The 12,634-nt window shown below is 42.0% G+C and overlaps 1 protein-coding gene across 3 annotated transcripts in view; it reads left to right on the forward strand.

Annotated features, from left to right (window-relative positions):
• The first annotated feature begins 1,626 nt into the window (after positions 1-1,626).
• Positions 1,627-12,634, forward strand: part of LOC311245112 (tumor protein p53-inducible protein 11-like) — a 164,164-nt gene continuing 153,156 nt past the window's right edge. The window contains exon 1 of one of the 3 annotated variants that reach the window (XM_084334897.1): positions 1,627-1,736. The gene's annotated coding sequence lies outside the window, so the exon portion shown is untranslated. The remainder of the gene's footprint in view (positions 1,737-12,634) is intronic. The other 2 variants (XM_084334899.1, XM_084334898.1) reach the window with 2 other exon arrangements.

Consider the following 12,634-nt stretch of genomic DNA (forward strand, 5'->3'; position numbering starts at 1 on the left):
CGTCAGAGGAAATAAGGCTCTCAGGATGAACTGAGCCTGCTCTCCGGAGAGTTTGTGTCGCACCTCGGAGCAAAGCAAATGCAAATCCCTTTTGCGACAGACAGGGCACTGCGTCTGAAGAATAGAAGAGAGGAGCATCTGGGAGTCGTTCCCTTATGCTGCTCTTCACCTAAACCCAGGGGTATGAAGTGAGACGCTGGCACAGCTGGGGCGGTTGGGGCTAATGTGTGGGGAAGGTTGTCTTAGAGGATTAGTGCGACAGAAATGATGGCTGGATGTGGGCTGATAACAGGCTTTAGCACCATCGCAGGCTACAGTATACTGTAAAGGACACAACCTCCACATAATTATTATCTAAGACTTTCCATGCCAGCATGGAAGGGACCGGCACCTTTCAATTATGACGGGTTCCCATCCCCAAATGATCTATGCATCATTATGGAAGAGAGGGTAGCAAAAAAAAAAAAAAAGCAAGGGAGGCAAAGACGAAACAGTTGAGTGGCAAGATAGATATCGAAGTCATAATTAATTCCCGCCTTTGTAGTCGGTGCTAAAATTGAGTGTTGTTGTTGTAATGAAGACCTGATTGGTTGCTGCAGGCAGGGGGCGGATGAATTGTGTTGTCTGAGAGTAGGTGGAGATAAAGCGCACATGACTCCCACACAACACCCCCATCCCTAAAGCCCATATTTCTAGTTCAGTGTTAAAAAAATAAACACTGCACACATCCACATTCCTGTGCATGGAGGCTAAAGATGCTATATTGATAAGTGATAGGAGATGAAATGTATGTGGAGATGGCATCTAATGTTGGTCGGTTAAAGGGGCACTTCACCCAAAAAAACAACAACGCTGATTTGTTTTGCACATAATATCACACACATCCAAAACTCTAAACAGTTTTGCACACATTCATTAAGTGTGACAGTGATGTCATCTGGGACATTGAATCCTTGTGTTGTGTTAATTACAGCTGCATGCAATAGATGAAAACGTAGCACCTTGTCTTATAGGGGCTGCTAACTTATCATTTCATTGGGCTGTAATTAACACAACACAATGATTCAATGTCCCTGGTGATATCACTGGTGGTAGCCATATTCAAACTCATTTTACTCTCAATAACTGCTGACAAACATGAATACAGACAGACTCCACTAAACACCTCTCTAACCTACATGGGGACTGCTTTATCATATCATTAATGAATCACTACAGTGAATGAATGAATGAAAACTTTATTTAACAGATTGCAGAATGGGTACAATACAGTATGGCTCAATACACACAATTGTTAAGGGGATGCAGACCAGAGAAAGACGTTTGTCTTGTTTACATCAGGGTCCCCCATGTTCAATTCATAGTGACTGACATTTATGACATACACAACATACATGACATTTATGGCATAGGGACATGCATGACATACAGGTATTTAGTACTGTGCAATACCACGGTGAGGATAATAAGGAGAATGGTAGCGTTTTTGACAAGGAAAAAAAGCATGTAAAAAAAAATCATGAAGTACAATTTGAAGGCAGATCATCTGTGTGTATTACGGTAGAGGTAGTCCGCGTTGCGCTTCTATGTGCGCACTTCACATTACGGTACGCTCCTCTCTCTGTCGGACTCTCCAGCAGCCAGGGTGCGTAGTACCTCTGAGCAGTGCGCGCACAGTTTTGCAACGCGTTTACAATTAGGACCAAAACTCCAAGGACTCTCTTCAGCGTTGTTCTGTAAGTAATACAGCGTTTGTACGATCTTTGTACTTTCTTTTCATTGAAAGAATTCCCTCGCAATTTTCTTCCCCGGCTTTTACATGAAGATTCGTCCTTGCCTTAGTTATAGATTTTGCGGAATTCTGATTTATTCCACACAGTTCCGTGACATTATATATAAACGTGACAAATAGTTTGAGAGTAATATTTTGCAATGCTTTTAATGTCGCCATTTGAAATAGTAGTGTCATGTGACTGTTATATTTATTGGGGTATAAGCTTATGTTAGGCTATAATAATATGAAAGCAAAACTGACGGACAATTACATAGACGTTCAGTGTTTTGAGAGAAAAGACTGCGTGTGACAGCAGGAGGAAGGCAATCATTTACTTTTTTCACACAATAGTGGCACACCAGGAAAATGATCAACAAACCTTCCGTTTCAGAACCATCCTTCACCCCACCCAGTTTAAAGTTGAAAGACAATGGTCTAGTGTCCAACTCTCCTCATAATGAACACCAGTAACTAAACGGAGACCTTTTAGGGGGGGGGGGCTGTCGATATGGAACACAGCCCACCTCGGAGTCGAGTGTTTTTAGTTCCATCACACCCTGAAGCATAACTTGCTTCCTTTGAAGTCATGCTTCATACATGACATGATGAGCCAACGACTGACCTTACGAGAGAACAATTGGAAGAGTAGGCAGACGCCTTGAATTGCGGAGAGAACTGGCTGTGACTGTGAGTGACATTGCTATTTAATAAGTCACAATGCACTGGTGTTGATATCGGGTCAGGAAGAGCGACACCAGAACTATTATCTATCGTCTTATGATGAATTGAAAATGGGGGACCCTGATGTAAACAAGACGAAAGTCTTTCTCTGGTCTGCATCCCCTTAACAATTGTGTGTATTGAGCTGTACTGTATTGTACCCATTCTGCAATCTGTTAATGCAATTTTCAATCAATCAATCTTGTCAGCATGAGGGATGTTACTTAGTTACCCAATCAAGGCAATAGTCCAGGCTACTTCATGAGAAACAAGTCATTTGTGCCAAGTATGTCATCATCATCACACATTCACACACCTCCAGAAGGGAGAAAACAGGGGAGGTGTGTGGTTTGCTGAAAGAGAAAATAGTCAGTGTACATTAGTTTGAATGGTAGAAATCGACTACTTTTTTGTCCTCACCCAGCAAGCTTTGTTGAGTCAGAGGCAGAAGTGGTTTCGGGGTGGCTGTTGTCCTTGTACCCATGGGAGCCGTAGATCACTCTGTGAGTGCATGGCTGACGCATACAGTTAAAGATGGTAGCTTGTACGTCTCAAGATTTAACCCCATATGATTGAACTGAGGTGTAAGCACAGACACTGTTACTGGTACCGAATGTAACCAGTACCAGGCTGAAACAGGCAGTGGAGAATTGACCCAATATACTAAAATCCAATACCAAGAGCCATTAATTATGTAACATCTGTTTGAATGTTACATATGGCTCTAGTACTTTAGAGTGGAATGTTGACTTTCCTGTTTGGATTCCTATCGGTGGTAGAACAGATGCCTTTATGAACACGCTTTGTTTACCCATTTGGAAATACAATTTCTTGAACTACAACACTGAGACCATGCTGGAGAAACAACACCAGCCTAGAACCACAACACTGAGACCATGATGAAGAAACAACACCAGCCTAGAACCACAACACTGAGACCATGATGAAGAAACAACACCAGCCTAGAACCACAACACTGAGACCATGATGAAGAAACAACACCAGCCTAGAACCACAACACTGAGACCATGATGAAGAAACAACACCAGCCTAGAACCACAACACTGAGACCATGCTGAAGAAACACCAGTCTAGAACCACAACACTGAGACCATGATGAAGAAACAACACCAGTCTAGAACCACAACACTGAGACCATGATGAAGAAACAACACCAGCCTAGAACCACAACACTGAGACCATGCTGAAGAAACACCAGTCTAGAACCACAACACTGAGACCATGATGAAGAAACAACACCAGCCTAGAACCACAACACTGAGACCATGCTGAAGAAACACCAGTCTAGAACCACAACACTGAGACCATGATGAAGAAACAACACCAGCCTAGAACCACAACACTGAGACCATGATGAAGAAACACCAGTCTAGAACCACAACACTGAGACCACGCTGAAGAAACAACACCAGGGCCCTGTTTCTCATACCTGGTTCAACTAAGTCGATCAAGATGTCATTATCCAGATTCAGTTAACCCGATGTTTGAAGCCGGGATTTTCCTGTTCCTCGAAGGTGGATTCAGTCTCGTTAACTCGATTCAGACTTGAGACCCAGGCTAAGTGCGCGCGGCCGCTTCAGGTGAAAAGCCAGCACGTATCGATGGCAGAGATCCTGATTCTCTAACGGCATTGATTGATTAATTGATTTAAAACTTTATTGACAGATTGCAATACGGCTCAATCGCCTCGCCGACAAGTTAAATGCGTTATCTATAGGCTAATTTTAAGTCCCTCATTACCTCAATCAATCAGATTATATTTCTTTAAACTTGCCTGCTGGATTGAATAATCAAATGAGATCTTGCTAGCGAAAATAATTAGTTAAACTGTTATACAGAATTACGATACGGCTCTCTTACCCATTGATTGATGTATAGTCGATCTTTAACTTATCTCCACTGTGGTCTAACGGGTTGTTCTTTTGACTTTCACGCAGACGACCGGGGTTCGAAACCCTAGTCTTTTCCTTCTTTTTGCAATATAGGAATAATTCAATTTGGTGCACGTTGAGAGCTATATAAAGAATGACATCCTCAATGCATGTAGATTTATAATATTTTAACTTAAAACCAGGCTACTTTGGCGTATAATCATTAATATTATATTCAAAAAAATTATATTGGAAACACGGGGTTTCGAACCCCGGTCGCTGGGTTGGCAGGCTTGAGCACTACCGCTGCACCACTGTGCCAGATGGGATAAATTCATTGTTTATACATTAATGAACGAGAGACCCGTGTTTAGAATATTCTTTATTTTGAATGAAGTTTTATTTCTTTATCCTCATTCATTAATGTGACGTCAACGGCTCATTCAATTTCTCAAATCCGTCAAACAGCGCATCTCATCAGACATCTTAATCCCAGTTACAATTAAAATAACCACGTCATAATGTGTACATCGCACCGAGCGAGCGCCACGGTATATATAACGTGCATTATTTAGGACAAAGTGAATTTAGTATCAGCATTTTGGGTCTATTTTACATTTCAAAAGCCCCCTCTGGAAGAATGGAGCACAAAAACGTAATTCAGAATGGTATAATGCAGATCGTAGACTGTGGGAATAATTTCAGGAAACGGGCTGTCACTTTTTTGCGGGGGCGTGGCGATGGTTCAGGCTAACTTGAACTTAAACTCTGCTTTCGACCAGGCTCAAACTTTTGGATCTGTTGTCATGGTGATTTGGAAAATCCAGGTACGGGGAGCCGGAAGGTCCGGCTTAAGTCAGAATTAACCGAAAGTTATCCGGCTAACTCAGTTAGCCAGGTACGAGGAACGGGGCCCAGGCCAGCCTAGAACCACAACACTGAGACCATGATGAAGAAACAAAGAACACCAGCACCTCTGGTCACTGGTGCCTGACAGAAATGCAGCATCAGTACACATTGCTGTGGCTTGTGAATTGTTATTCTGGCACCATAGAGACCATCCTGCTGAGTGGTGTTACTGTGTGGCAGGGCAACACCACTGCACAGGATCAGCCATCCAGAGGGCAGTGAGAAAATAATTGGGTGTGGACTTCCCGTTTTGTCACCTGAGACCCCGGTCACCCTGAGCATGAACTGTTCTCCCCCAATGTGGTCCGGTTGCCGCTACCAGTACCACAGCATCCAAACCAAGACCAGGATTGTTTCTTCCCATAGATTGCATCTACTGAAAACTAGGGGTGGGAATCACCAGAGGCCTCACGATACGATACTATCACGATACTTGAGTCACAATACGATAGTATTGCGATACTAAATATATTGCGATATGCTGAGTATTGCGATATGCTGAGTATTGCGATATTACTAGTGCGATATATTGCGATTTATTACCTTTTTTCAACTGCAAAGTAAAACTTTGTCAACATGTTTTATCTTTTATCTAATAAAATAAAGTTCAGTCTGTTCATCTCACTTCAATAATTTTTATTTCAGAACATGGTATTTTCTCAAGCAGACAGATGTAAACACACTGTAATCTGTACCTGACAAACTGAACTGTTTGTATTACAGTCATATTCCAACTTAACTGAATGCACGTGTGTGTGGACTACTGTACTATTACAGGTATTGAAATGAACAATGCAACTTCCTTATACAATTAAAAAAAATATATATATATTTAATAAATAAATATATAATTAAATATCGATACTTGGGGTCCCTGTATCGATACAGTATCGCCATGCAAAGTATCGCGATACTACTACGTATCGATATTTCCCCCCACTAACTCATACTGTATCATGAATTTGTACTTTGCACTAGGGCTGCAACGATTAGTCGACATAATCGACGACGTCGATTATAAAAAATCGTCGACGAGAAATTGTTGCGTCGATTAGTCATTAAAAAAAAAAAAAAAATTATTTAATTTTTTTTTTTTTTTTTTTTTTTTTTTTTGCACTACCTATCTTTGTGAGAGTGGCTTCTCAGGGTTCCAGACAACATCATAACATGATGATCCCATAGCAAATTTTGGACATTGAAAACATTGTTCCCCTGCAGGAGATGATGATCAGACTAGACACACAATACATTACACACGCACTCCTCTCACTCACACACAGCGATCAGAGTAAGACACACACATACACACTCCTCTCACTCACACACAGCGATCAGAGTAAGACACACACACATACACACTCCTCTCACTCACACACAGCGATCAGAGTAAGACACACACACATTCACACTCCTCTCTCTCACACACAGCGATCAGAGTAAGACACACACACATTCACACTCCTCTCACTCACACACAGCGATCAGAGTAAGACACACACACATACACAAATTACACAGTACACACCTCTCACTCACACAGCGATCAGAGTAAGACACACACAAATTACACAGTACACACACTCCTCTCACTCACACAGCGATCAGAGTAAGACACACACACATACACACACACACGGACTCCTCTCACACACAGCAAACAAAAGTTATTTAAAGTACACTTCCACTTTAATTTGTATTATTTAATTTATTTATCTTGTTATGAGTGATTGCTGTATTGTTCTTCAAATACATTTTCATTTAAAGTGGCTTAAAGATCCAAATTCAAATGTTTCATGAGTCATTATTTTAATTTGCTATGGGATCATAATGTTATGTTTGGTCCTGACAAGAGTCTCAAAGTCTGGGGTGATGGTAGACAAGCAACTCTGAGGTCATGCTCAATGTCCAATCTGTTCCTCTGCTCTGTCTTCAGCTGGACCAGAGCTGAGAAGCCACTTTCACAAAGATAGGTAATTAAAAAAATAAAATAAAAATCCTTTTTTTTTTGTTGTTGTTTACATTGGTTTTCGATTAGTCGACTAATCGAAAAAATTATCGGCAGATTAGTCGACTACCAAATTAGTCATTAGTTGCAGCCCTACTTTGCACACATCCATACTTATTACTGTATACCTGTCGCTCCATGCTGCATTTCTTAGCTATATATTTCTTCCCCACAGTATTTATTTATTTATTTGTATAATGTTATATGTTTTTTGTATGTTATTAAGGTGGAATGTTTACATTGTGTCTATTACTTACTGCTCTTCTTATTCATTTGATGTGAGTGAGCGGAGAGTCAGCATTCCATTGTACTTGTTACATACCACTAGGGCTGCAACTAATGACTATTTTGGTAGTCGACTAATCTGTCGATAATTTTTTCGATTAGTCGACTAATCGAAAAACAATTATATTAAGAAAAAAAAAGATATTATTTTTTTAATTTTTTTTTCACTACCTATCTTTGTGAAAGTGGCTTCTCAGCTCTGGTCCAGCTGAAGACAGAGCAGAGGAACAGATTGGACATTGAGCATGACCTCAGAGTTGCTTTGAGACTCTTGTCAGGACCAAACAACATCCCCAGTTATCCCATTAGTTCCCCCAAACTTACTGTCGGTCTGTTATGTTAAGCTAAGAAGTCTTCAGCTGGCTGGACCAGAGCTGAGAAGCCACTTTCACAAAGATAGGTAGTGCAAAAAAAATATTATAATAATTTTTTTTTAATGACTAATCGACGCAACAATATCTCGTCGACGATTTTTCATAATCGACGTCGTCACGTTGACATTTTTCTTATCCTGAATCTTGGACATGACAAGAATTAGAAACACTGCAAGTATAACACACAAAAGCTAGCCTGAGGCTTTAGCTTGGGTCAGTACAGTAGCTAATGACGTGCCAGATGCTCCACAGTGGCTGGACTGTCTGCTGTGTTAGTATAGGAGAACTGTACATCAAAGCAGAGACACTTGTGGCATTTTATCTCTGCTTGGTTGGTGATTCTCATAATTGAAACATAAATGGCAGGCTCAGGAGGTAGAGCGCGGTTGTCTGGTAATCTGAAGGTTTCTGGTTTGATTCCGGCTCCTCCTGGGCGCTTGTATGCTTTCTACAACGCAGTTGGGCGATTTGCGAATCTGATTGGCCAGGTCATTTCTGGTCATGTCATGTGACATGTACGCCCAATCCTGGGACCGCAAGTGTCTACACTGGTTAAGCTTAGGCGCTCTTTCGAAGTTGGTTAAGGTTAGAGTTTGTCTTAGAGCGTGGCGATAGAACGCCAGGTGCTTTGCAGGCTGTTCGACGCGGGAAATGGGCAAAGACACAGCTTGTCACGCTATTGGGCGCACATGTCACATGACCAGAAACGTCAGTGGCCAATCAGAATCGCAAATCGCCCAACTGCGTTGTAGAAAGCATACACGCCTCCTGGGCAGGGCGCCAAAGTGCCTTTGAGCAAGACACTTAAACCCCTGACTGCTACCAATGAGCAGGTTGGCACCTTGCACGGTTTCCTCCACCGTTGGTGTGTGAATGTGTGAGTGAATGGGTGAATGTGAGGCATAAGTTGTAAAGCACTTTAGATAAAAGTACTATATTAATGTAGTCCATTTACCATTTTGCTCTAATCATCCACTGATCAGGAAATAGTAGGCCTCTGGCATGCAGACAGTGTAGGCGGGCGCTTCTAAGTGGCTTTCTTCTTAGTTGGCCATGATGACAAGAAAATGCATATGGATTGATTTTAAGAGTGGGCAGTAGCTTGGCAGATTCATCGTAACGATATTGTGGCTCCGTTTAGTCATTAGCAGTGGTCTCAGTTCCAACTGCTTAGCTGCGTAAGCGTGGTTAATGGAGACAGATGAGATCTGTGTGTTGTGCTCTACCAATTAGATGAACTAACGATGACCTATGGATTGTGTGTTTTTCCATGAGAGCTTCTAACGCAATACAGGCCCCTCAACTAACCCTGCAAACAACCACTCTTTTTAAGTGATAGGGGATGTGGGCTCATCGTCCTATTGGCTCTCCTACTGGATGAAAGCGTGGATGATCTTGCTCGTTGTCACATAGACACAGGTCTAGGTCGATCAGAAGCCTTGTTTGTTTATTAAGTTTTCAAGTTTGTCTTTATTAATTGTCACAATAAAATACACATACTTTACAGTGAAATGCTTGGTTCTGTATGAGCCCCTGAGAGTGCTTCATACAGTGAAAAAAACTAAGTAAGTACAGAGGAATATACAATATATATACAGTAAAAATTAGTAAACAGTGAGGTACAATGCAGAACATGAGGTACAAAACTTTGAGATAAGGTGCAAATGAGGTATGAATGTAGTGTAAATCTCTTTAATAATAGATGCATATAATGTAGTGTTAAAGTGTCTAAAGTGAGTGTTAAGGTATGAGTGTTTGTTTACCAACCTACCACCAACCTACCACGTGAGTCTGTATTGACCATATTCAACGGGTGGAAAGGAATCCCAATCTGAGCATGTCATTAGAGCAAAATGGCCACCGTCTGAATATGGTCAATGAGATATCACAGTGTTCTTGGTGACCAACAGTCAGTAGTATCCGACAAGAATTAATAGTATTCTCCTGTGACGTGCCGTGACGACCAATATAAGACTGCTCATTTGATTTGATTTGATATGTTTTTGGAACAAAACTTCAATGCATTATAACAATATTACTGTATTGCAAAAAAAAAGCTTGTAAACAAGCCAGATTTTACCCGCCTGGAAAGTGTCCTTGGCATCACTGGTACCCCCTTGTCCTGGTTCACATCCTACCTTACCAACAGGTGGCAGTATGTTTCCCTCGGGGGTCCAGGTCAGCTCCAGCACCTGTTAAACAGGGTGTTCCCCAGGGTTCGATGCTAGGTCCGCTCCTTTTTATGATCTACCTCCTCCCACTCTGTGATATCATAAGGAAACATGGCCTCCACTTCCACTCTTATGCAGACGACACGCAGCTTTACCTCCACACCAAACCCTCGGCTCCCCTTCCTCCCCCCTCCCTCACTGCCTGCCTCCAGGACATAAAAACATGGATGACCACCAACTTCCTTCAACTCAACAGCAAGAAGAATTAATAGTTGTAGCCTCCCCAGCCCTCCTCCAAAAGATCGACCACCTTGTTCTCTCCGTGGATGGCTACTCCATCTGCCCCTCCACGGAGGTAAGGAACCTGGGCGTAATACTGGACTCAACCCTCTCATTTCACCCTCACGTCAAGTCTGTCACCAGATCCGCCTTCTTCCACCTCAGAACCATTTCCCGCCTCCGCCCCTCACTCTCCGACACCTCAGCGGAAACACTCATTCACACTTCATCACTTCCCGCCTCGACTACTGTAACGGAATCCTTCTTGGTGCTTCCAAGAAGGTTCTGGATCGCTTACAGTACGTCCAAAATTCTGCTGCGAGGGTCCTCACGCGCACCAAACCCTGGCAGCACATCACCCCCACCCTGCAAAAACTCCACTGGCTCCCCATCAACTACCGAATCCCCTACAAGATCCTCCTCCTCACCTACAAATCCCTGCACGGGTTGGCCCCTTCCTACCTGACCAACCTACTCCACCCCTACACTCCAGCACGAGGCCTCCGCTCCTCCAACTCTGACCTCCTCACCATCCCCCGCACCAGGCGTTCCACACTCGCTGTAGCTGCCCCCAGGCTAGTGTTGTCACAATACTGGAATTTGGACTTCGATACGATACCTTGAAAAGTATCGATACTTCGATACCATTTCGATACCAAAAAAAAATATATATATATATATATTTTTTTTTATAAACAAATTTTGCTTTTGTTGCTGGTTGATTTTCCTCAGCTTCTCTCTGGTACTATAAGAGAAGATAAATATAACACTTTTAAAACCCTTTGTTTATCTTTAGATCACACATTTAAAAATAACTGTTCATCTCACTTCAATCATTTTTATTGCAGATGCAGAACATGGTATTTTCTCAAGCAGACAGATGTAAACACTGTAATCTGTGTTGCATGTACCTGACAAACTGAACTGTTTGTATTACAGTTAGTAACAGTTTCGATTTTTATTTAAAGATAAAGAGAGAGAGAGAGAGAGAGAGAGAGAGGTAGAGAGAGGGGTAGAGCGAGAGAGAGAGAGGCTATGCTCGGAGCATTTTAGTAACGTTACATTTTCAACAAGATTGCTGCTATTTAAACACTTCATGGAAACGGGGTAACGTTAACCTTATGTCGACTGTAGTATTGTATGACCTCGACATAACGATTAAACGTTAACGTTACTCCGTTTCCATGCAGTAATTATAAAAGTGACCAGCTAAGCTAAGGGAGCTAACGGCTAGGAGTAGCTAACGTTAGCTGATAGCTGCCTGTAACGTTACTAACAACTTACAGTATCAGCTGTTGATATTATGTGCCATCAGTAGACAACGTATCATGTATTAAACTAGAGTTAATGGTTTAATGCTTCAGTCACAGTGACGTTGAAAGAGCAGCTGTCACGAACCTCTCATTTCTTTATGGAGATCCGCGTTGGCCAGGGTTTCCGTTAGATTTTTTTTTTGCAGGTCTGAGTGTCCGGTAGATTTCAATCTACCGGACAAATGGGATAAATTCCGGTCAGAGTTTATTGAGCTTAAAAACAATTGATAGGCCTATATAAAGAATGACATCATCAAGGCATTTATAATATTTTAACTTAAAACTAGGCTACTTTTGCGTATATACAGTCATTAATATATTCCAAATAAAATAAGTCCCTCGAGACTTCGTGCTGCTGCCGACTTGAGGTGTCGGTGGGCAGTCTGCCCGACCTTAATAAACAGCAGTCTGTTATAATCAAATTTTTATGAGCTAACGAATTCCGTTATATTGGACATTTGTATTAATTATATCAAGCGAAGAACTGAGAAATTTGGCAGAGAGAGACGGCAACATTATCGTGGGTTTGCGCCGTGATGTATATCTCCACCTCCCAACGACTTGGTGCTGCTCATAATGTCCGGTGAAAATAATTCCCTCTAAGCACAATTTGATTATTTGAATTGTATTAAAATAGGCTAAAATTAAATAGCCTATGCGATGAACGAAACAATCATTACATTTGTCGTTGCTTCACCAAGCAGCCGGTCTAATAATGACAACCTGTTGTCAGCGCGAGCTGGCTGCTGATATATTTACGTGAAGCATGGAGCAGGCAGAGCAGAGCAGCGGTGTCAGCAGCGCCCCCACCCAACAGCTGAATTGCCAATGGCTGAATTGGAGTACTGCACCCTGCCAAGCCATGCTTCTCGCAAATATATCAGCAGCCAGCTCGCGCTGACAACAGGATGT

The sequence above is a fragment of the Notolepis coatsorum genome (genome assembly GCF_963971535.1).
Source record: "Notolepis coatsorum genome assembly, chromosome: 18".
Lineage (NCBI taxonomy): Eukaryota > Metazoa > Chordata > Actinopteri > Aulopiformes > Paralepididae > Notolepis > Notolepis coatsorum.